The sequence below is a fragment of the Macaca nemestrina genome, chromosome 11 (genome assembly GCF_043159975.1).
Source record: "Macaca nemestrina isolate mMacNem1 chromosome 11, mMacNem.hap1, whole genome shotgun sequence".
NCBI classification, from domain to species: Eukaryota; Metazoa; Chordata; class Mammalia; order Primates; family Cercopithecidae; genus Macaca; species Macaca nemestrina.
Window position 1 is genome coordinate 56,806,705 of NC_092135.1, and position 25,616 is coordinate 56,832,320.

At 43.1% G+C, this 25,616-nt stretch overlaps 1 protein-coding gene and 1 non-coding gene across 11 annotated transcripts in view; one reads left to right on the forward strand and one right to left on the reverse strand.

Annotated features, from left to right (window-relative positions):
• The window catches only part of LOC105493193 (tetratricopeptide repeat, ankyrin repeat and coiled-coil containing 1), a 263,922-nt gene that overhangs the window by 52,677 nt on the left and 185,629 nt on the right, over window positions 1–25,616 (forward strand). The window lies entirely within an intron of this gene.
• Window positions 5,899–6,005, reverse strand: LOC112428787 (U6 spliceosomal RNA). The gene has a single exon (XR_003020831.1). It is a non-coding gene; the product is annotated as a U6 spliceosomal RNA (small nuclear RNA).

Here is a 25,616-nt window from a genome sequence, read left to right on the forward strand (position 1 = left end):
TTTTTAAGATCAGTTTCTAGTGGGGAGGGCAGGGTTTGTACCATTCTCTCATTCAACTGAAAATCATTTAGGCTTTTCTTTTTAAAAGATAACCAAAGTAATCTATGCTTCTGGTAGAACTTCCTAAAAATAGGGAAGTAGCTGGGCAAGGTGGCACGCGTCTGTAGTCCTAGCTACTCAGGAGGCTGAGGCAGGAGGATCAGTAGAGCAGGTGGTAGTGCGTTGGGATCATGTCTGTGAATAGCCACTGCACTCCAGTCTGGGCAATGTAACAAGACCCTATCTCTTTAAAAAAAAAAAAAAAGAAAAAGTAATTTCGCATTCAGAAATTTGCTGCAGACATTTTAAAATAAAATAGTACCTTAATTTAAATTTAACGGAATGCAACTGAAAGTAAAATTAAAGGAATTGCTGAACTTTGGTTACATTTGTTTTCTCAAACTTTCAGTCTTTTCTGCTTTACTATATTGTCCACATGCAAGAGAAGTATAAACAGTATAGATTGGCATATAATTAAAGGCTAGAGTCGCCTATACAGGTCGTAAGTCCAAGTTTGAGGAAGAATGGAGAAATCTCAAGGACATGTAAAGTCCTGTTTAAAAAATTAAAAACCTTAAAACCTGTCTTAAATTAAGACAGCTAAAAATTTTTCAAGATAAATTAATGGAGAGATTAATGTCTTTTTCAGTATTTCAGAACAGTGGAAAAAAAGAGCTCTGCTACTTAAAAGTTGCTTTGAAATCCTGGTATACATAATTTTACTTGTTCCCAACAACCTTTGGTGGTATTTGTGTTTTTATCATTGAACACTGTTGAAGGCTGATGGAGTAATGTCACTCTGGAGGTGACACTACTTACCAGAGGAGTGGCCAGAATGCCACCCTTTCTCAACTGGCACTCTTGTTATCCCATTCACAGTTGCGACTTGGGAGTTAAGCAGGGAAGCCCTCTGAGCAGTTCAGAATATGTAGTACATGTGTACGGTACACACCAGTGTGTAGGCACCATTTTCCTAAGTGTGTGTCTAGGACCTCTTGTTTTTGATCTGGAGGCCACTTGAATTCAGGATGTTTGTTCCAGGGTTCTATTAATAAGAAATAACATGCTGGAAATTAGAAGTGGATGTGGGGCAAGGCACGGTGGCTCACGCCTGTGATCCCAGCACTTTGGGAAGCCGAGGTGGGCAGATTGCTTGAGGTCAGGAGTTTGAGACCAGCCTGGCTAACATGGTGAAACCCCATCTCTACTAAAAATACAAAAATTATCTGGGCATGGTAGCACATGCCTGTAGTTCTTGGGAGGCTGAGGCAGGAGAATCGCTTGAACCCAGGAGGTGGAGGTTGCAGTGAGCTGAGATTGCACCACTGTACTCCAGCCTGGGCAACAGAGCAAGACCCCGTCTTTGAAAAATAAAATACAAAATAGAAGTGGAGGTGGCCTGAAGAAGCTGGCATGCCTGACTGGGTAAGGTCATCAGCTTGGGAAGCACACAGGTTGTGCAGCTCAACAGACCTTCCTAAGATCTCTTGGCAGGACTGGGTTTTTGATGACTTTGGGCTAGGTCTTGTTCATGACCCAATATTCATCAAGTGCTTACTATACCAGGCGCTAGGTGTGTGATGATAAACAAATTAGGGTCCCTTCCTTGTTCACAGCCTAGGAGGGCACATGGTTTCATATATAAATATAAGACAGTATACTAAGGATTACATAATGGGATGACTGGCATATAGTGGAAGCGTAGGGAAAATTGAGACTTCTGCTTCCAAGTGAAAGGAAGTCACAAATATCAACACTTTGTCAATCTTGTTTCAGTAACCCTACATTGCTTTTTTTGTGTGTGGTCTTGGGGAGTGACTAGGAGTTGTCCAGTGGAATGAAAGGACATTCTAGGTAGAGAGAGAGAGAGAGAGAGAGAGATCTGTGTATGTAAAGTGGACAGAATCTGACAAATTTTAGAGAAAACTTTATACCAAATGGGTAACCCATGGCTTCTGGTTCTCCTTCTCCTTCTCCTTCTCCTTCTCCTTCTCCTTCTCCTTCTCCTTCTCCTTCTCCTTCTCCTTCTCCTCCTCCTTCTCCTCCTCCTCCTCCTCCTTCTTCTTCCTCTTCTTCTTCTCCTCCTCCTCCTCTTCTCCTCCTTCTTCCTCTTCTTCTCCTCCTCCTCCTCTTCTCCTCCCTCTTCTTCTTCTTTCTTCTTCTTCCTTTTTTTTTTTTTTTGGAGACAGAGTCTTGCTCTGTCACCCAGGCTGGAGTGCAGTGGTATGATGTTGGCTTACTGCAACCTCCACCCTCCTGCATCAAGTGATCTTCCCATCAGCCTCCTGAGTAGCTGGGACCACAGGCACATACAACCACGCCTGGGTAGTTTTTTGTATTTTTGGAAGAGACAGGATCTCGCCATTCTGCCCAGGCTGGTCTCAAACTCCTGAGCTCAAGCAATCCTCCCACTTCGGCTTCCCAAAGTGCTGGAATTACAAGCATGTGCCATGGCCTCTAGCCACCCATGGCTTTTTAAAAGTCATTATAGAAATTGTCAAAAATAAGGCCGGGTACGGTGGCTCATGCCTGTAATCCCAGCACTTTGTGAGGTGGAGGTGGGTGGATCACCTGAGGTCAGGAGTTCGAGACCAGCCTGACCATCATGGTGAAACTCCATCTCTACTAGAAATACAAAAAATTAACTGGGTATTATTGCACGTGCCTGTAGCCCCAGCTACTCGGGAGGCTGAGGCAGGAGAATCACTTGAACCCAGGAGGCAGAGGTTGCAGTGAGCCAAGATCATGCCACTGCACTCCAGCCTGGGTGACAGAGTGAGACTCCATCTCAAAAAAAAAAAAAAAATTGTCAAAAATATACAAATAATGAGGCATATAACAAACCATCATGTATCTACCAACCAGCTTCACAAATATCAACACTTTGTCCATCTTGTTTTAGTAACCCTGCATTGCTTTTTTGTGGTTGGAGCAGTTTTATTTTTTATTGTATATATTTAAGGTCTACAACATGATGTTTTTGTATATAGTCATGTGCCACAATGTGGCATGTATATACAATGGCATTCCCATAAGATTATAATAGGAACTGGAAAATCCCTATTGCCTAGTGACATGGTAGCCATTGTAATGTTATAGTGCAGTTACCTTATTTTTAAAATGAATTTAGTGTAGCCTAAGTGTACAGTGTTCATAAAGTCTACAGTAGTGTACGTTAATGTCCCAGGCCTTTACATTCACTCACTGACCCACCCAGAGCAACTTGCAGTCCTGCCAACTCCATTTGTGGTAAGTACTCTATGCCACACTGTTAAAAAATCCTTTAGGTCGGGTGCAGTGGCTCACATCTATAATCCCAGCACTTTGGGAGGCTGAGGCAGGCAGATCACTTGAGATCAGGAATTCAACACCAGCCTGGCCAACATGGTGAAAGCCTGTCTCTACTAAAAATATAAAAAGTGGCCAGGCATGGTGGTACATGCCTGTAACCCCAGCTACTCAGGAGGCTGAGGCAGGAGAATCGCTTGAACCTGGGAGACAGAAGCTGCAGTGAACCAAGATTGTGCCACTGCACTCCAGCTTGGGTGACAGAGCAAGATTTCATCTCCCCCCCCCAAAAAAAAAAACTTTTAGATCATATTTAGATTATATTTTTACTGTGTCTTTTCTATGTTTAGTTATGTTTAGATAACACAAATACTTCCCATTGTGCTACATTTGCCTACAATCTTCAGGACAGTAACATGCTGTTCTGGTTTGTAGCCTAGGAGCAATAGGCTCTAGCATATAGCCCAGGCTTGTAGATTTGTGTAAGTACACTCTTACATTCGCACAGCAGTGCTAATGCTGAATCCACCACCTTCCATCTTCTGTCCCCATCATTAAGCCCCCTGTGACTGGTACTTATTGATACACGTATACATAGTGAAGTGATTACTGTGGTCAAGCAAATTAACATTCCCATCATCTCATATAGTTACCTTTCTTTCTTTCTCTATCTATCCATCCATCTGTCTCCCTCCCTCCCTCCTTCTTTTTTCTTTTTCTCTCCTCTCCTCTCCCCTCCCCTCCCCTCCCTTCCCCTCCCCTCCCCTGCCCCCCTTCCCCTTCCCTCCCCTCCCCTCCCTTCCTCTCCCTTCCTCTCCCCTCCCCTCCCCTCCTCTCCCCTCCTCTCTTCTCTTCTCTTCTTTTCTTTTCTTGTTTCTTTCTTGTGGTAAGAGTACCTAAAACCTACTCTCTTAACAAAGTACCACTAAGCAATACAATGTTATTAACTTAGCCTTCATGTTGTGCATTAGATCTCTAGATTTATTAATTCTGTGTAACTGCAACCTTGTAACCTTTGACCTATATTTTATCCCCAGCAATTTAAAGCAAATCCCAGACATTATGTAATTCCCTTTGTAAATAGTATGTGTCTGTAACTCATTAATAAAGATCCCCCCATGACATTAACACAAAACAAAATGAGGATAATTCCTTAATACTAGTCAATACCCAGTCCATACATAGATTTTTTCATGTTAACACAGGTTTCAATATCTAAGGGATTCATTTTTTTTTTTTTTTAGCACACTAAGTTTTTCAGGGATGTTGGATACATGGGGCTTTACTATAATACCATATTTTTATTTATTTCTTTGAAATGGCATACGATTTATTTGGTCTTATTTCTGATCATTTAACTAATCAGGATGGCCCCAATGGAGGGCTGTGCCTTAAAACTTTCTTGATTGCTCGTTTGTCATATAGCAAGGCCTTTTCAGGGATTCAGTGAACATTCAGATTCTGAGAGCTAGATTATAAATGGTTTAGGGTACTCCAACCAATTCCTTTGATTTTGCCTCAGTGTTTTTTGCTATTTTTATTTTTATTTTTATTTTTTGTGGAGACAGGGTCTTACTCTATCACCCAGGCTGGAGTGCAGTGGCATGATTGTAGCTCACTGAAGCCTCCAGTCCTGGGCTCAAGCGATCCTCTTGCCTCAGCTTCCCAATGGCTAGGACTACAGGGGTACCCACGATTCCTGGATAAGATTTAAATTTTTTGTAGAGATAGGGTGTTGCTATTGTTGCCCAGCATAGTCTTGAACACCTGGCCTCTAGCAGTCCTTGCTTCAGTTTTCAGCTTCAGTGTTTAGTTCATGTCCTCCTCAGCCTTTAAAAACTGTTGCCTAGCATGCCTTCTTGGCATGGACCAACTCAGTGTCCTTACTCAGATGCTTGTAGCAGTTCCCACAGCCTCAGCTGATCTTTCAGGGTTGGGCCTACGTTGCCCTTTTTTTTTTGAGGCTTTCCTCGATGACCTCAGCTTCTTTGGCTTCCTGTCCTTCTGCATTTCTCCTACCCTGCACTCAAGCCTTTAATTATATGCTGTTTTCCGTTGCTATAACTGAATACCTGAGACTCAGCAATTTATAAAGAAAACTTATTTCTTACAGTTCTGGAGACAATGAAGTCCAGTGTCTTGAGGCTGCATCTGGGAGGGCCTTCTTGCTGGTAGGGACTCTCTGTAGAGGTGCTGCTAGTCCTTGCTGCTTGTACCTTCTGGAGTGCTGGGTTGAGCTGCACTCGGGGTTGCTTGAGCCACAGCTGGGGTGGCTGAGGAGTGCTGCACTGGGATGCAGAAAGCAGAGACCCAAGGGGGCCCTGGGCAGCAACCCCATGAAGGGTGCCTGGGTCCTTCTCCTGAAACCATTCCACCCTTCTAGAGCTTTGGGCCAGGGATGGGAGAGACAGCCTCAAAGATCTGTGAAATGGCAGGGGTCTTTTTCCTATTCTCTTGATAATTTCTTCTATCAATAGTAATCTCCTTAACAAATGATCACCTAGCCACAGCCTTGGTTTCCTCTTCTGAACACACTTTTTCACTCTTTTTTAAAAAGAAAAAAAAAAACAAACAAACATGGAATGCTTCATGAATTTGCATGTCATCCTTGTTCAGGGACCATGATAATCTTCTCTGTATCAGTCCAGTTTTAGTATATGTGCTGCTGAGGGAAGCACGTTTTTCACTCTTTATGTGGCCAGCCTGCATCGTTTTGAAGTCTTCCCATTCTGTTTTCTTTTTAATTATACATTCTGTCTTTAAGTCATTTCTTTGCTCTCACATCTCACTGAATGTGGTCAAAAGTAACCATGCAATATCTTGAATGCTTTGCTGCTTAAATATTTCTTCTGCCAGATATCTTAGTTTATTGCCCTCAAGCTTGCATTTCACAAAGACCTAGGACATGGACACAATGTAGCCAAGCTTGTTGCTACTTTGTGACAAAGATGGCCTTTACTCTAGTTTCCAATACTTTGTTCCTCATTTCCATCTGAAACCTTGTTGGAATGGCCTTTACTGTTTACATTTCTACCAACATTTTGGGTACCACCACTTAAGCAAATCTTGAAGAAGATTCAGACTTTCCCCTAGTTCTCATCTTCTGAACCCTCATCAGAATCTCCCCTAATGCTCCACTTATAGCAATTATAGGCTTTTTCTAGCTTGCTCCCTCAAACCCTTCCAGCCTCTCCTCATTGCCCAGTTTCAAAGCCACTTCCACATTTTCAGCTATCTGTTAATAGCAGTGACCTCATTCTTGGTACCAATTTTTGGTCTTGCTATAACTTGCTGTAACTATTCTCTTGCTATAACTGAATGCCACTGACTGGGTAATTTATAATAAAAAAAAAAAGGGAAAATTATTTCTCACAGTTCTGGAGGCTGTGAAGTCCAGGAGCATGGTGCTAGCATCTGCTTAGCTTCTAATAAGGATCTTCTTCCTGCCTCATAGCATGGCAGAAGGTATCACATAGTGAGAGGGCAAAAGTGTGCATGTCAGCTCAAGTCTCTCCTCCTCTTCTTTCAAGCCCCCAGTCCTATCATGGGAGCCCCATCCCGATGACCTCATCTCATCCTATTTCCTCCCAGAGGCCCCACCTCCACTCCACATATGAATTTGGGGATTACGTTGCCAACACATGAAAGTTGGGGGACACATTCAAGCCATAGCATATGCTAATTTTTTTTTTCTTGGTACGGAATCTCACTCTTGTTGCCTAGGCTGGAGTGCAGTGGTGCAATCTCACCTCACTGCAACCTCCACCTCCCAGGTTCCAGGGATTCTCCTGCCTCAGCCTCCCAAGTAGCTGGGATTATAGGCACACACCACCACACTTGGCTAATTTTTGTGTTTTTAGTAGAGACAGGGTTTCACCATGTTGGCCAGGCTGGTCTTGAGCTCCTGACCTCAAGTGATTCGCCTGCCTTGGCCTCCCAAAATGCTGGGATTACAGGTGTGAGCCACTGTGCCTGGCCTAATCTTTCCTGTTTATACTTCTCTTGTGTGTAGACAAAATTAAACAGTAGAAAGGACAAGAACTTTGAAGCTAATGTAATCTGAATTCCTGAGTTTGTATCCTCGTATTTTAAAAAATTGCAGTTACAAAACAAAACACATGAGATCTAACTCCTAACAAAATTTTAAGTATACAGTGTTGTTAACTTATAAGCACAATGTTATACAGCAGATTCCTAGAAGTATTTCATCCTCTGTGACTGAAAACTTTATATTCTTTGAACAATTCTCCATTTTTCTCTCTCCTCAAGCTCCTGGCATTCACCATTCTGCTCTGCTTCTATGCGTTTGATTATTAATTAATTAATTATTATTATTATTGAGACAGGGTCTCTCACTCTGTTGCCCAGTCTAGAGTATAGTGGCTTGATTGGAGCTCACTGTAAGTTCAAACTCCTGTGTTCAAGTGATCCTCCCAAGCAGCTGAGACCACAGGCATATGCCGGTATACCCAGCTAATTTATAGATTTTTTTGTAGAGATGAGGATCTTACTGTGTTGCCCAGGCTGGTCTTGAACTCATGGCCTCAAGCGATCCTCACAAGTCAGCCTCCCAAAGTGTTGGGATTACAGGTGTGAGCCATAGTGCCTGGCTGAGTTTGACTACTTTATATACATCATAAGAGTAGAATCATGTGCTGTTTGTCCTCCTGTGACTGTTATATTTCTCTTGCGTAATGTCTTCAAGGTTCATTCATGTTGTAGCATGTATCAGGATTTCCTTTTTTTATGGCTGAATGATCCATTGTATGTATATATCACATTTTGTTTATCCATTCATCTGTTAGTGAATATTTAGGATGCTTCTACACTTTGGTTACTGTGAATAATGCTGCAATTAACATGGGAGTGCAAATAGCTCTTTGGGATCCTGACTTCAATTCTTTTGGATAAATACCCAGAAATGAGATTGTTGGATCATACGCCTCACTTTTTAAATAATGGTTTGTAATATGGAACATGTGCATATTTCCAAGTAACACAGAGTGGTTTCTTTCCTGTCTGGGCACCCTCTTTTGAAACCAAGTGTCCATATAGTTTGATTATTTTCACTGTGGTTTATCATAAGTACTTAGTGTTTCTTGCTTAACTAATGCCTTATTATTATTATTATTATTATTATTTTTTTTTTTTTTTTGAGACGGAGTCTGGCTCTGTCACCCAGGCTGGAGTGCAGTGGCGCGATCTCGGCTCACTGCAAGCTCCGCCTCCCGGGTTTACGCCATTCTCCTGCCTCAGCCTCCCGAGTAGCTGGGACTACAGGCGCCCGCCACCTCGCCCGGCTAGTTTTTTGTATTTTTTAGTAGAGACGGGGTTTCACCGTGTTAGCCAGGATGGTCTTGATCTCCTGACCTCGTGATCCGCCCGTCTCGGCCTCCCAAAGTGCTGGGATTACAGGCTTGAGCCACCGCGCCCGGCCGCCTTATTATTATTTTTTAGAGACAGAGTCTTGCTCACCCAGGCCTGAGTGCAGTGGCACAATCATAGTTCACTATAACCTTGGACTCCTGGGCTCAAGCAGTCCTCCCACGTCAGCCTCCGGAGTAGCTAACACTATAGGTGCATGCCACCACACCCAGTTAATTTTAAAAATTTTATGTAGAGATGAGGTCTCACTATGTTGCCCAGGCTAGTTTTGAACTCCTAGTCTCAAGTGATCTGCCTGCCTCAGCCTCCCAAGTAGCTAGGTCTACAGGTATGTACCACCATGCCTGTATTTTTAACATAGCGATATGGGGTCTTGCTATGTTGTCCAGACTGTTCTTGAACTCCTGGCCTCAAGCAGTCCTCCTGCTTTGACCTCCCAAAGTGCTTGGATTATAGGTGTGAGCCACTGTGCCAGGCCTCTTTACTATTTTTTTTTATCATGTCTTCAATAACACTGAGAATTATTTTGGAGAGAAGTCAACATTTCCCCACAAAAACCCTTGTATTCACGGGTCACTCACAGCAGCTGTGTCACTGAGGAAGTGTTGACACTGCTTTTGGTTTTTAAGTGACTGTGTTATTACTTCCCGGGGTGAAAAAAAAAATTGCAAGGTTGGCATTTTCTGGATTGTTAACAAGATCAAAAAGCAAAGATATAAAGCCAAGGGGGGAACGTCTTTCTACAGAATAGTGATAGAAAGCAAAAAAATGCTGGAATTTTGTAGAAATTAATAGGTATTGCAAAAGTAATCTTTGACCAGAAAATGAAGGTTGCTGTTTTTTATGTTATTCTAAAGTGTAGGACAGTTTAACCAGCTAGGATTTTTAAGGTTGCCTGGCTCTTTAAAGGATATTGATAAAAATGCACATACACGTTTAGCTTTCTTTTAGAAGATGACTTGATTTCCTAGGACAGAAGTTATTTCATAGCTGTAATTTCAGTAACCATAGGTGTTAGCTTTGAAGTGGTTGATAAGAAGCTCTCTGATTCTCCTCTATTCAGAGAAGACACAGTTGTAGCCATTTCTCTGATTTCTCTCAGTTTTCGCCTTAGAACTAATAAAAGAGGGTTCAATGGCTTCAGCATACTCAAAGCCAAGATGGGGGTGTTGAATTCTCCAGGAAAAGAGAGATCCTGTTTTCTCAGTTTGTTGTTGGGGTTTTGTTTTTGACATTTTTTGACAGCTGAGATCCAGATCTGGTGACTTGTGTTCTGGCCAGAGGACCCTCAGCTTTTTGTGATGAGTCATTTCCTACTGAGTCCTGAGGCATTGGTCCTGGAATCCCCAGCTCAGAGCGGGGGCAGCAGATCCAGCCACTGCAGCTGGGAGGAAGTCCAGGTGTCAAGAAGAGAGGGCTGAGGTCTTCAGGGCTGGTGGCTTAGGGTATATGAGTAGCCTGACACAGGCACCCATGTCCCCTGACTTTCTCTGGCCATCTAAATGCAGAGTGACCTCCAGTCCCCTGGAAGATTGCCAAGAGCAAGGCAGCTCCTCGGCCCCTGAGGAGTTAACAGCAGGTTATCCAGAGAGGGTCTCAGGCTCCTTATCAGAACTGAGCTAGAGGGTGAGTTAGGCCTATGGAATGCAGGAGCAAGAAAGCCAAGTTATTAGATACAAGGTCAAGGTCTGCCTGTTAAGCAGCAAGAGCATCTTAGCCAGAGCTATTTAAATCTCTTCTTAGAAATTCCCGCTGGGTTGAGCCAGCAAGGGGAGTGTGGGGGTGAGGGTTAAGAGGCTTCAGCTATGGGGAAGGAAGGGCCGTGGACACTGAAAACAGCAGGCCAGGCCTGAATGTCCTGACAGCCTAGACCTAAACAGAGAGGTTTTTAGTGTCCTGGTAGGTCATTTTAGCCTGCTTGCAAGTGAACGGGTCTTAGGGTGTAAGGGACATATTCAATGATGAGCTTGAAAACTGAGAATTACTTATGGGAATCTGGAGATGGATGTAGTTTTAAATTCAATGTAGACAAAACAAATTCCTCAATTTTTCCCAAGTGTAAATTATAACCCTATAGTACAGAACTGTCACTTAAATTCATGAAAGTACTCTTTACGAAGCATGAAGCAAATTGGTGCGTTTGAGTGCTATTACTTACCAAGAAATAAATATATAAATCAGAAAGCTGAGCTTTGGAAAAAAGAAATAAATATGAAGTCATCCAGTAATCCATTCTGAGTAGATGAATGATTAAAGATATGTGAGGTGAGGTTGCTTTAGATCAAGGGAAAACTCACCCTAGCCTCTTGGTTCACATGGGCACACAAAACAGTGCAGAATTTATTCCTTGGCTCTGTATGTAATACAGATTAGATTCCAAAGTCAGCTGAAGCTTGCCTCATTGATCCCAGAATCCTAACATTTAAACCAATTTTATCATCTTTAAGAAAGTTGGAAACTTAATACCTTTAGAGACTACAGAAATGCTTAGGCTATTTAAAAACATTCTCATTCAGATGCCTTCTTCCCTAAGGTCATCTGGCCCTAGGGTATCTGGGCAGATTGAATTGGCAGAGATTCAGCAGGCTTTGTTGGTGACTTAGGAGGAGATAGGGGGCATGTCATCAATACAAAGGCATAGTCCATCTGCTCAAAGAGGTTTATAATCTGGCGAGGAGCTTTACTCACAGATATCATAAGACAAGATAGATGAGAATAATGAATGGGAGAGTACTTAGATGGAAGATTCCAGATCAGAATGGCAGTGCTTTTGAGAAAGCCTGTCCTTGTTTCCGTTGGTGTTAGAGACCACACAGAGACAGCACATTGCCTTTGGATATAGTCCCCATTCCTATTTTTGAGGACATTTGGGTCTCGTGGACTGAGGTTAGCCATGTGGACATCTCTCCTGGATGTTGTTGCAGAGACACACTGAGCAAAGTAACCTTTTCTTGGTGCCCAGGGTCACCTTTCAGAGCCAAGAATTGTGCTGCTTTAAAATGCTTTGTTTTGGTGTCCTTGGATGCATTCGGGGATTGAAAGGCTATTAAAACTGTAACAGCCTGAAATCTACTGTTTTCAATTTACAGGTTCTCTCCTGTCAGTCACAGCTTCTCAGGGCTGCCATGGTGGCCAGATCTAACACTGGCCCTCCATTCTCTTGACTTAAAATGGTCTGGGAAACCACACATTCCCTTCTGTTAGAATTGAATCTGAAAGACAGTGGGAGGGCTCTGAGTGGGGGGCCTGTGAAGAGGTGTTGGGGGTTTGTGTGGGGGTTAGGAGGTTCCCTTCTGCATTGTGCATGAACTGAGCCCCAGATTTTGGCAGCTTTGAAGACTTATTTGCATCTTGTTTCCTAGTGTTTTCTGGATAAGTTGAGGTTGTAGCATATGACTTCTGTCTTTGATAGGCCTTCCCCTTTTTCCCTCCTACTCTTGCCTGAATCAATTTTGTTATGGAAAGGAAAGAATGAAAGTTTTCTTAGGGAAAATAAGAAGCTGAATGGAGGAAGACCCAGGGCTGAGCAAGCCTTGGCCTGTCCATCAGCCACTGTTCGTACAGCCTAAATAGACTGAGCCCTGCGAAAGGTTCAGTGGGATGTCATGGACCCTGTCATCAAGAAGCCTAGCCTGTAGTTGGGAGAGAAAACAGACCTGAAACTCCCGATTAAAAGTAGTGGTTTTGCATATTGTGTGAGTTCAGAGAAGAGTGATTTAAGTCAGGGGCTTGGCATTGGGCGGGGGGGGGGGGCGTGTGGGATCCAAGTGGGATTCAAGTCAGTGGCCATGGATGACTTTGTGAATCACCAGTTAGGAAGTGGCACAGGTTAGGGACAGATGTAGCAGCACCCCTGAGGAACTCATTTCAAAGGAAGAATCATACATGTATGGCCGGTTCACAGACTGTTGAGTTGTGAATCTCTTGGGCTTCAGGTGTGATTGTCCCTGGGCTGCGGGAGCGGGGAGGTGCCCAGGAGCAGCCCAGGTTGCTCTAGTACAGATGGGACACATTTTGGGAAACATTGGTAAAGGATGGGTAAGGCAAAGCAGATAAATTTACTTCCCATGAGAGACAGAAATTGGGGAAAAGGCATCCAGGGACAGCCTGGTGGTTGTCCCTCTATTACAGAAGAGCAGGTAGCAAGTAGCCCTAAGAATGACAGGACATGGGAGTGACAACAGGATTAGCACCTCAGACGGAGCCGGTATTCCCGCAGTCTTTGCCCCAGGTTCATTCTTATCCAGCATCTGTCACATCTGAAAACATCATGATGCTCATGAAATCAAGGTCACATTCAACCTGCATGTGCACCAGCTGGTTTTATACCAAGGAAAGCTCTGTTCTTCAGGCACTGTGGCTCTAAGTAGTTATCCTTCAGTGCATTGTGCTTTGTCAGACTTGGTGAGTAAGAAAATATGGATCCTCAGTAAAGAAACAAAAACCCTATTAGGACTATTAGAAGAACAGGTGAAATCCTAGTGGCAAATACAGTGGTTCAGTAAATTCCTCACATCTGAAAGCAATCATATCATTTCTCACATAGTTAACACTTAATGGAAATATTCTTTACAGATGAGCTTTGAATTGCTGCCTCTTGCCCCTGCCTCCACCTTCCAAAGCAGCCGGACTCAATGGCAGATGCCATGCAGGGCTCACTTAGGGAATGGCCTAATCTATCCCTCCTCCTGCCTTCTCCCTTGGGCCACACCTTGCACCCACCCCCGGCGATCATCACCTGCAAATCATTAGTCACTCCACCTTTCTTCAGCTGTCTTCCCTGATCCATTTGCTTTTCCCTCTCTCCCCTTTTTTTGAGGCATAAATACTTCCCACCTGACCCCATCAGGAGGCTAAAAGAAACAGCTGGGAGTTGGTCAGGTGTAGTGACTCTCAATCCTGGCTACACATTATAATCAGCTGGTCGGGTTTGAAAAGCACCAGTGTTTGGGTCCTGTCCCCAGCGATCCCATTTCACTTCTTCCAGGCCTCAGAATTTTTAAAGCTATCTAGGAGATTCTCATGGGCTGTGGGATGGAAAACCGCCTCAGGGAGGTTGATAGGTGTAACAGTGCTAACAGGACACCTGTCTCATGGAAATGGAAGCTGAAAGATTTGGGATGGAAATTGGTATGTTTAACGCCTTTTGCTACTCAAGCGCCGAATGTAGGACAGATCCCCACGAAGCTCTCCTCCTCCTGTCTTCCTCTGTTATGTAAGCCTGCTTTCTATTAAGCAGCAGCATTCAAAATGAAAGAAGAGCTTTCTTTTATTTGCTTTAGGATTTCTGTGGTATTGTTTCTACTGTGCTGGGGTTGAGTTTGACTTGAACGTCCTCACGAACTCACCGGTGCTGGCTTTGCCTGAGTGGCTTTCATCAAGTTGTTTAGCCTCTCTGGGCCTCACATTGTAGTCAAGGCAGTACTCAATGCTGCAGAACCCTTTACAGCTGGAGGATTTGGACCGTCACATGGAATCGATGGAGACATGCTTTGGTCCATGAACACATACAGTAGCCTTTGTCTTGTGGTCTGAGGAGGCCCAATGCTAGGCTTTAGAAGGGTATTTGGGAGAAAAAAAATTTTTTTTTTCTTCTATTAGATAAACAACTTTGAAGTGTCTCTGTTCATCCTTGTAAGAAAGTGATGACCAAGAGGTAAACTGTAATAATTCTCTATGAAGTTTTTTGAAGGAGTCAGTGGGAAATTAGATCTGAAAAGAAAAAGCTATTGATGGGCATTTGAAATCCTCATTCGGCTAGTCTCTAACCTCCTGTGTTTTAGGTTTCATAAGAATTCCTGCAATAAGTATATTTTGTCATCTTTTACATGAGAATATTTTGTGGGGTAATGCTCATTTTTTTCAAAACTATCATGGGCCCAAATGCTGGGTTGTGCATTGAAAAAGGCCTTTGAACACAGGAATGCCAAAACAGTAAAAGTTCATAATTTTTTTTGCTAAATTTGATTCTGAGGAACAACAACAACAACAAAAAACCAAAGGCGTAGTTTCTTTTCTGAGTCTGGTAGGTGACCTGGCTGTAGTTATAAGTAACCTCGCAAACACCACTCAGTTTCTTTGGTCTCATTGACCTTCCTTTTTCCTTTCTGTAATTACTGAAGAAGGCCCTTAAAACCCATGTAGGACCAAATACAGAATCTAAACTCTGTGATCTCATCACCACAAAAACAGGCTGGAAGGACAGTCTTCCTCCTCTCAGGAAGCCGCCTCCCTTGAGATCTCTGCGACTCTGTAATTTATAGTGGTGCCTTTGTAGCTTTAAACTCAGAAAGGAGTTTCCCCCTCTGCCCTTACAGAAGTTTTATAAATGGGTTGCTGTAGGTGGGAAAGAGGCCAGAGAGAAAGTGCGTGTGTACACGACCTGTTAGATTTAATTTTAAGGGTGCACACGCGTCTGTGAGTCCTCAGGACAGAGGGTCTGAGACTGGGCATGCTGTGAGAGCGGGTGTGCTGTGGGCTGTGATGGGTATTCTTTTATACTTGTCTGTTGGTTGTGGTTAGGACAGATGAGAAGCCTGCCTTTTCTGCTGAGGTGTGCGTTATGAAAGGAGACTTGGCTGAAGGACATGCAGCAGCTGGGAGACGATTCCCTTCCTGGCTGCCAGGGCCCTCTCCCTTTTATGAACCTATCCTGGGAAACCTCAGGTATTTGAGCTGTGACTGTTCACCAGGTGGTGCTGTCCTGCAGGGAATGCTTAGATACTGTGCCGGTGAGGTCAGCAACCTCATGTAGGAAAAACCTAGGGTGCTTAGAAACTCTTGCAGTATTTGCAAGCTGTCACTGAACGTGAGTTGAGGCTTTTTAAAAAAAAAAAAAATTATTATTATACTTTAAGTTCTAGGGCATGTGTGCACAACATGCAGGTTTCTTACATATGTATACATGTGCCATGTTGGTTTGCTGCACCCATTAACTCATCATTTACATTAGGTATATCTCCTAATGCCATCCCTCCCCCATCCGCCCACCCCATGACAGGCCCCAGTGTGTGATGTTCCCTGCCCTGTGTCCAAGCGTTCTCATTGTTCAATTCCCACCTATGAGTGAGAACATGCAGTGTTTGGTTTTCTGTCCTTGAATAGTTTGCTCAGAATGATGGTTTCCAGCTTCATCCATGTTCCTACAAAGGACATGAACTCATTTTTTTTTTTTATGGCTGCGTAGTATTCCATGGTGTATATGTGCCACATTTTCTTAATCCAGCCTATCATTGATAGACATTTGGGTTGGTTCCAAGGCTTTGCTATTGTGAATAGTGCTGCAATAAACATATGTGTGCATGTGTCTTTACAGTAGAATGATTTATAATCCTTTGGGTATATACCCAGTAATGGGATTGCTGGGTCAAATGGTATTTCTAGTTCTAGATCCTTGAGGAATCACCACACTGTCTTCCACAATGGTTGAGCTAGTTTACAGTCCCACCCACAGTGTAAAAGCGTTCCTATATCTCCACATCCTCTTCAGCACCTGTTGTTCCCTGACTTTTTAATGATCGCCATTCTAACTGGCATGAGATGGTATCTCATTGTGGTTTTGATTTGCATTTCTCTGATGGCGAGTGATGATGAACATTTTTTCATGTGTCTGTTGGCTGCATAAATGTCTTCTTTTGAGAAGCGTCTGTTCATCTCTTTTGCCCACTTTTTGATGGGGTTGATTTTTTTCTTGAAAATTTGTTTACGTTTTTGTAGATTCTGGGTATTAGTCCATTGTCAGGTGGGTAGATTGCAAAAATTTTCTCCCATTCTTGTAGGTAGCCTGTTCACTCTGATGGTAGTTTCTTTTGCTGTGCAGAAGCTCTTTAGTTTAATTAGATCCCATTTGTCAATTTTGGCTTTTGTTGCCATTGCTTTTGGTGTTTTAGTCATGAAGTCCTTGCCCATGTCTATGTCCTGAATGGTATTGCCTTGGTTTTCTTCTAGTGCTTTTATGGCTTTGATCTAACATTTAAGTCTTTAATCCATTTTGAATTAATTTTTGTATAAGGTGTAAGGAAGGGATCCAGTTTTGGCTTTCTACATATGGCTAGCCAGTTTTCCCAGCACCATTTATTAAATAGGGAATCCTTCTCCTGTTCCTTGTTTTTGTCAGGTTTGTTAAAGATCAGATGGTTGTAGATGTATAATGTTATTTCTGAGGCCTCTGTTCTGTTCCATTGGTCTATCTCTCTGTTTTGGTACCAGTACCATGCTGTTTTAGTTACTGTAGCCTTGTAGTATAGTTTGAAGTCAGGTAGCATGCCTCCAGCTTTGTTCTTTTTGCTTAGGATTGCCTTGGCAATGCAGACTCTTTTCTTGCTTCCATATGAACTTTACAGGAATTTTTTCCAATTCTGTGAAGAAACTCATTGGTAGCTTGATGGAGATGGATTGAATCTATAAATTACCTTGGGCAATATGGCCATTTTCATGATATTGATTCTTCCTATCCATGAGCACGGAATGTTCTTTCATTTGTTTGTGTCCTCTTGTATTTCATTGAACAGTGGTTTGTAGTTCTCCTTGAAGAGGTCCTTCACATCCCTCGTAAGTTGGATTCCTAGGTATTTTATTCTCTTTGTAGCAATTGTGAATGGGAGTTCACTCATGATTTGGCTCTCTTTGTCTGTTATTGGCATATAGGAATGCTTGTGATTTTTGCACATTGATTTTGTATCCTGAGACTTTGCTGAAGTTGCTTATCAGCTTAAGGAGATTTGGGGCTGAGATGATGGGGTTTTCTAAATATACAATCATGTCATCTGCACACAGGGACAATTTGACTTCCTCTTTTCCTAATCAAATACCCTTTATTTCTTTCTCTTGTCTGATTGCCCTGGCCAGAACTTTCAACACTATGTTGAATAGGAGTGGTAAGAGAGGGCATCCCTGTCTTGTGCCAGTTTTCAAAGGGGATGCTTCCAGTTTTTGCCCATTCAGTATGATATTGGCTGTGGGTTTGTCATAAATAGCTCTTACTATTTTGAGATACATTCCATCAATACCTAGTTTATTGAGAGTTTTTAGCATGAAGGCTGTTGAATTTTGTTGAAGGCCTCTTCTGCATCTATTGAGATACTCATGTGGTTTTTGTCTTTGGTTCTGTTTATGTGATGGAATACATTTATTGATTTGCATATGTTGAACCAGCCTTGCATCCCAGGGATGAAGCCAGCTTGATCGTGGTGGATAAGCTTTTTGATGTGCTGCTGAATTCGGTTTGCCAGTATTTTATTGAGGAATTTTGCATCGATGTTCATCAGCGATATTGGTCTAAACTTCTCTTTTTGTTGTGTCTCTGCCAGGCTTTGGTGTCAGGATGATGCTGGCCTCATAAAATGAGTTAGGAAGGATTCCCTCTTTTTCTATTGATTGGAATAGTTTCAGAAGGAATGGTACCAACTCCTCTTTGTACCTCTGGTAGAATTTTGCTGTGAATCCGTCTGGTCCTGGACTTTTTGATTGGTAGGCTATTATTGCCTCAATTTCAGAGCCTGTTATTGGTCTCTTCAGGGACTTAACTTCTTCCTGGTTTAATCTTGGGAGGGTGTATGTGTCCAGGAATTGATCCATTTCTTCTAGATTTTCTAGTTTATTTGCATAGAGGTGTTTATAGTATTCTCTGATGGTAATTTGTATTTCTGTGGGATCGGGGGTGATATCCCCTTTATCATTTTTTTATTGCATCTGTTTGATTCTTCTCTTTTCTTCTGTATTAGTCTTGCTAGCAGTCTATCAATTTTGTTGATCTTTTCAAAAAACCAGCTCCTGGGTTCATTGATTTTTTTTTTTTTTTGAAGGGTTTTTTGTGTCTCTATCTCCTTCAGTTCTGCTCTGATCTTAGTTATTTCTTGCCTTCTGCTAGCTTTTGAATTTGTTTGCTCTTGCTTCTCTAGTTATTTTCATTGTGATGTTAGGGTGTCAGTTTTAGATCTTTTCTGCTTTCTCTTGTGGGCATTTAGTGCTATAAATTTGCCTCTACACACTGCTTTAAATGTGTCCCAGAGATTCTAGTATGTTGTATCTTTGTTCTCATTGGTTTCAAAGAACATCTTTATTTCTGCCTTCATTTCATTATTTACCCAGTAGTCATTCAGGAGCAAGTTGTTCAGTTTCCATGTAGTTGTGCAGCTTTGAGTGAGTTTCTTAGTCCTGAGTTCTAATTTGATTGCACTGTGGTCTGAGAGACAGTTTGTTGTGATTTCTGTTCTTTTACGTTTGCTGAGGAGTGCTTTACTTCCAACTATGTGGTCAATTTTGGAATAAGTGTGATATGCTGAGAAGAATGTATATTCTTTTGATTTGGGGTGGAGAGTTCTGTAGATGTCTATTAGGTCGGCTTGGTGCAGAGCTGAGTTCAAGTCCTGGATATCCTTGTTAACCTTCTGTCTCATTGATCTAATATTGACAGTGGGGTGTTAAAGTCTCCCATTATTATTGCGTGGAAGTCTTAAGTCTCTTTGTAGGTCTCTAAGGACTTGCTTTATGAATCTGGGTGCTCCTGTATTGGGTGCATATATATTTAGGGTAGTTAGCTCTTCCTGTTGAATTGATCCCTTTACCATTATGTGATGGCCGCCTTTGTCTCTTTTGATCTTTGTTGCTTTAAAGTCTGTTTTATCAGAGACTAGGATTGCAACCCCTGCTTTTTTTCTTTTGCTTTCCATTTGCTTGGTAAATTTTCCTCCATCCCTTTATTTTGAGCCTTTGGATTCCTCTTCTCAAGGAGTATCTTTGTGATATTCTCTGTATTTCCTGATTTGAATGTTGGCCTGCCTTCCTAGGTTGGGGAAGTTCTCCTGGATAATATCCTGCACAGTGTTTTTCAGCTTGGTTATGTTCTCCCCATAACTTTCAGGTATACCAATGAAACGTAGATTTGGTCTTTTCACATAGTCCCATATTTCTTGGAGGCTTTGCTCGTTTCTTTTTACTCTTTTTTGTCTAAACTTCTTTTCTCACTTCATTTCATTCATTTGATCTTCAATCACTGATACCCTTTCTTCCACTTGATCAAATCAGCTACTGAAGCTTATGCATGAGTCATGTAGTTCTCATGCCATGATTTGCAGCTCCATCAGGTCATTTAAGGTCTTTTCTATACTGCTTATTCTAGTTAGCCATTCGTCTAATCTTTTTTCAGGGATTTTAGCTTTCTTGCGATGGGTTCGAACATCCTCCTTTAGCTTGGAGAAGTTTGTTATTACCAACTTTGTGAAGCCTACTTCTGTCAACTCATCAAAGTCATTCTCCATCCAGCTTTTTTCCGTTGCTGGCAAGGAGTTGCGATCCTTTAAAGGAGAAGAAGTGCTCTGGTTTTTAGGATTTTCAGCTTTTCTGCTCTGGTTTCTCACCATCTTTGTGGTTTATCTACCTTTGGTCTTTGATGATGGTGACCTACAGATGGGGTTTTGGTGTGGATGTCCTTTTTGTTGATGTTGATGCTATTCCTTTCTGTTTTGTAGTTTTCCTTCTGAGAGTCAGGTCCCTCAGCTCCAGATCTGTTGGAGTTTGCTGGAGTTCCACTCCAGACCCTGTTTGCCTGGGTATCACCAGCAGAGGCCGCAGAACAGCAAATATTGCTGCCTGATCCTTCCTCTGAAAGCTTCATCTCAGAGGGGCACTTGGCTGTATGAGGTGTCAGTTGACCCCTACTGGGAGGTGTCTGCCAGTTAGACTACACGGGGGTCAGGGACCCACTTGAGGAGGCAGTCTGTCCGTTTTCAGAGCTCAGACACCGTACTGGGAGAACCACTGCTCTCTTCAGAGCTGTCAGACAGGGATGTTTAAGTCTGTAGAAGTTTCTGCTGCCTTTTGTTCAGCTGTGCCCTGCCCCCAGAGATGGAGTCTATAGAGGCAGGCAGGCCTCATTGAGCTATGGTGGGCTCTACCCAGTTTGAGCTTCCTGGCTGCTTTGTTTACCTACTCAAGCCTCAGCAATGGCGGACGCCCCTCCCTCAACTAAGCTGCGGCCTTGCAGCTCGATCTCTGACTGCTGCACAGCAGTGAGCAAGGCTCTGTGGGAGTGGGACCCACTGATCTTGGCATGGGATATAATCTCCTGGTGTGCCGTTCGCTAAGACCGTTGGAAAAGTGCCGTATTAGGGTGGGAGTGCCCCGATTTTCCAGCTACAGTCTATCATGGCTTCCTTTGGCTAGGAAAGGGAATTCCCCAACCCCTTGAGCTTCCTGGGTGAGGTGACACCCTGGCCTGCTTCGGCTCACCCTCTGTGGGCTGCATCCACTGTCTCCCCAGTCCCAGTGAGATGACCCAGGCACCTCAGTTGGAAATGCAGAAATCACCTATCTTCTGTTCGATCACGCTGGGAGCTGCAGACTGGAGCTGTTCCTATTCGGCCATCTTGGAACCCTACCGCATGTTTGAGTTGAGGCTTTTTTTGAGGAAACATTAGGCATTTGATGTGGGGGTGACCACCCGGTTCACATAGGGTTCTCCTCTGCACTTGGCTCAAATGAGATCTCAGCTGACGCTGAAGTCAGGGAAAGGCTGAACCCATCTCCTGTATTACTCCCTGGTTTCCTTCCAGAGAAAAACTCCTATTCTCTGTTGTCATCTTTGAAGTCCTGGTGGGGAAGGCAGCAGGTCTTCTGGAGCTCCTCTTTAAACAGACTTAGGCAGAGGAGAGGCCTCCACCCCGCCTCGGCATGCACAAACCTATTAGCACTCTGGTGCCCTGCCAAGGTGGTTTTTTTGGCCCAAACGTGACTGCACATGATCCCATTCTTTCTGGCAGCGAAGCCCAGCAGGATTGACTTGGGCAGCAGCCTAGTTGGTAGTGTGTTTGAACATGGAGAGCACCCTTGAAAAAGAATGTTTTCCAGGAAAGGTGTAGCAGTAAAAAGGACATTTCCCAGCGAGATAGGCTCTGGGTCAGTCACAGGAGATCCTTGTTGGAATCTTTCAATGAGGAAGCGTGGATGGAGCATCTGCTTCTGCTTGTGATGAGAGTGAGAGCGGGAAGGTGGTGGGTGAGGAAAGACCAGCCCTGGAGAAACTGGTAGGAGGGGAGCTCAGGCGGAACAAAGCCAGTGCTGCAACTCAGAGGCCAGCCAGGTGTTCCAAGCACAGAGAAAGGGCTGGCAAGACTCTGGGTGGCGGGGGGATGGTGTGGACATGCAGGTGATATTTGAGCTGTACCTGGAGGATGACTAATTTTCAGAGTGACAGAGAGGGTTTCAGGTTGAGGGAAGAGAAAGAGCAAAGGTGTGAAGTTGAGTGGTGTGTTTGGGAATGGTGAATTTTTTAGAAACCTGGGACTTCTGAGGGGTGAGGCCGGAGATAAGGGAAGGAGGTGCTTAGGGGGACTTCAGCACGCTAAGGGTTTGAGAGTGGTTCTTGGCACGTTATCTTAAACTTTTAAAACATTTCATTGTGGACTGGGCTGTAAATCTGTTAGCTTCACATAAAGAGAACACCTGAGATAGTGGTGGTAAACCGGGTGCATCTAATACCTTGCTTAAGAGCAGGTGCTTCTCAGTTGATGTCCTGCCTCAGCTTGGACAGTGAGCATCTGAGGAAGGAATGAATTCTCTTGTTTTTGCCAACCCTCTGGCCACTCTGCTTTTACTGGGCTTGACAGTATGTACATGTGATGTCTTTTTCTCCATTACTGCTGCTTTGGAATTTTCAGGGACGTCAGAGCTGGTGTTTATAAACTCTGTGCCTCTTGTCTCATAGGGAAGAGTGCTGACAGGTTTTCTTTTTTCCAGTTCTCTTGCCGGCTTTCTATGGTCAACTTGTTTGGAGGAACTTATGGGCACCCCTGAGTGAGGGAGACAACCACTCTCTGTTGCAAGCAAGTGGCGTGTGGAGTGAGGAGAGTTGAGACCAGGGATGTGCTCATAGGGAATCCATGCTTTGACAGGCCAGGTATTCAAGATATGTTATTCTTGGAAAATTTTGAGGGCTTTGAAAGTAAATCAGATTTCTTCAGAGAAACTTAAATCGTTATCTTACTATGTTAAAGCACTCTTACTAATAACATGCGTGCTTTAGTATGCTCTTTTGAAGCTTTTCTAAGATTATTGACTTGTGCCCATTTTAGAATGCTGGGTCCCTTTGTTATGGCGTCTAGAGCAGTACTTTTCCATTGAAAACATTTAATATATGTTGACTGAATGGCTTACTATCTTTATTTACAGTTTAAGTACAATTGTCAGACGTGTAACTGATAAAATTTTCACATTTTTAATAAAGTCAGACTGGCTGTGTAATCTGTATCATTTTCATTCTCCTACCCCTCACTCCCCATGAAAACTTCGTAAAGTTTAATGACAAGGCTCCTTATAGCTCCTAGAAGACAGACAAATAAGGGAACATTTACAGGCTGCCTTACCTCAAATGCTCTTCATACATTGGCTTTTTAGGGTCATGTCAGTTAAAGCTGCATAGGCTCTGCCTCATGCCCGTTCTGCAGACTATTCTGAGTTGTCATCCCTCTTCTTCCCCTGGGTTTCAAGGAGGATTTTCTAGTTGTGTGTGGCTTTGGGAACTTGAGGAAACTTGCTAACCACGTGCTGAGATCTCCCTGTACTGTAGTCTTATGTGTAAGTTGTGAAACAGAAATACCTACTTTAATGCCAGGAATGGTGGCTCTCGCCAGTAATCCGAGCACTTTGGGAGGTTGAGGTGGAAGGATCACTTGAGTCCAGCCTGGGCAACACAGCGAGACTTCATCTCTACCAAACCAAACAGAACAAAACAAAAATGGCTGTGTTATGGTGGCATGCACCTGTAGTCCCAGCTACTCAGGAGGCTGAGGTAGGAGGATCGCTTGAGCCCAGGAGATTGAGGCTACAGTGAGCTCTGATGGCGCCACTGTACTCCAGCCTGGGAGACAGCATGAAACCCTGTCTTAAAACTATTTCAAGAGGTTTGGTGAGGCTGGAGGCCCCTAATGTATACGATCTTTGTTCTAGTCATCTTTTTATTTGCATTCTGTCTCCAATGTGTAGAATGTAGTAGGATTCAGATATTCCCTCCTTTAAGAAAGAGAATTGGCTGAGAATGGCGTCTCCAATCCCATCTTAAGTGAGCACAGCTTGGAAAACTGTGGCCATTTATGCCCAGCCTTGCACAGTGGAGGCAGCGAGCAGGAGTCCCCAAGACATCCAGGACCAAATGACTGGGGGCGTTAAAGACACTGACCCGGCTCCCTTCTCTGTGGGTGTTGGAAATACTGCTCCAAGGGAATGGGAGTCAAGGTTAAAGGAGCTTCCAAATTGCTGTGAGTTCTTGAAATGTCTGAGATGTGCCCGTTGTATTCGGCCATCTGTTTTGTGTGACTTGCCAGCAGGATTTCATTTTTTGCAGTCACTTCTTCTGCCACACCCTGCTATCCATGAGGAATGCAGTGGCTACATTGCTCCCCAGAACTTTGGGGGATCCTGCCAAAAGGCAGAGCTTCTCCACAGGGGCAGGGCAGAAGAGTACTTACCGCAATTCCTGTGAAGCTTTAAAAATTAGGATACTGGGACTCACTTGAGGTGTGTTGAACTAGAATTTGGGGGAGGAGGAGTCCCTGCTATGTTGTTGTTGTCTTTTTAAAGCTCCACAAGAGGTGATAGTGTATATCATGAAGTAAGATAGCCACATATGGGCCAGGCACGGTGGCTCACACCTGTAATCCTAGCACTTTGAGAGGCTGAGGCGGGCAGATTGCCTGAGCTCAGGAGTTTAAGACCAGCCTGGGCAACATGGTGAAACCCTGTCTGTACTAAAAATACAAAAAAATTAGTCAGGCATAGTGGCACATGCCTGTAGTCCCAGCTACTCGGGAGGCTGAGGCATGAGAATTGCCTGAACTCGGGAGGCGGAGATTGTAGTGTGCTGAGATTGTACCACTGCACTCCAACCTGGGCAACAGAGTGAGATTCTGTCTCATAAATAAATAAAATTAAGATAGCCACATATGATAAAGAGTTTAAAGGATACATAAAATTAGTTACCAGAAGATCTGAAGAAATTGCCGGCTTAAATTCAGTGATGCATACAAAGAGTGAGTAGTAGTTTTAGAGGAACATATTTCAGAAGCCTCAGATCTTCGAATTTTTTTGCTGTATATTAATGACAATTCTATAATAGTCATTAATATTTGAGATATTTAACTTTTGAAAAATATTTGTGTGCCGAGTAAACTTAAAAACCTCTTTCTTAGCCAAGCAGATGTTTAGGGGAACTTTTTTGAATTCCACTGACCTGTTTAACCAGTTGACACTGCCAACCCAAACGTTCTGTTGTGCCATAATTCATATTGTAAAATCATTTTATATTTTTCACTTAAAATTGCATGCGATAGCATTTTCTATTCTAACATGACAAAGAACAAGAAAAATGACATGGAAGAGGAATTTACTAAATTCAACAAGAGTTTAGGCTTACTGAGAAATCCAGGCAGAAATCTGCTTAAATGGAATTTTACAAGAGATTTGCATATTGAAACCAAGCCTTTCTTCCTGTGGTAACACGTTTCTCAAAGTAACATTGAAATAGCAATTTAAGTGTATTGGCCATAGAGATTTATCAGAAAGGAAATTTATTTAGAAAGTTGTTTCCCCCCACCTTTAGTTTTTGTTTGGCAGAGAATTCACTAATTTTTCTCCTTACCTGGGACCAACTTTAGAAAGTAGATAGGAACTTAATAGCAAAGATCATGTTAAATGGTTTTGTGGTTTTAGACTGCATCTTTCTTTTGCAAATTCCTTTTCTGTGAAAGAAAACCTTGCAACCCATTGCTATTTGACATTTTATTAATTTGGTCGGTTTGAGGGAGAATGGTGAGTTTCAGTTTTGAAGTTAAAGAATTTTACAATTTAGGAGGGACTGACCCTACAGATGGCCTATCTCCTGGTTTCCTTGGCCTCAATGGAAACTGCCCTTG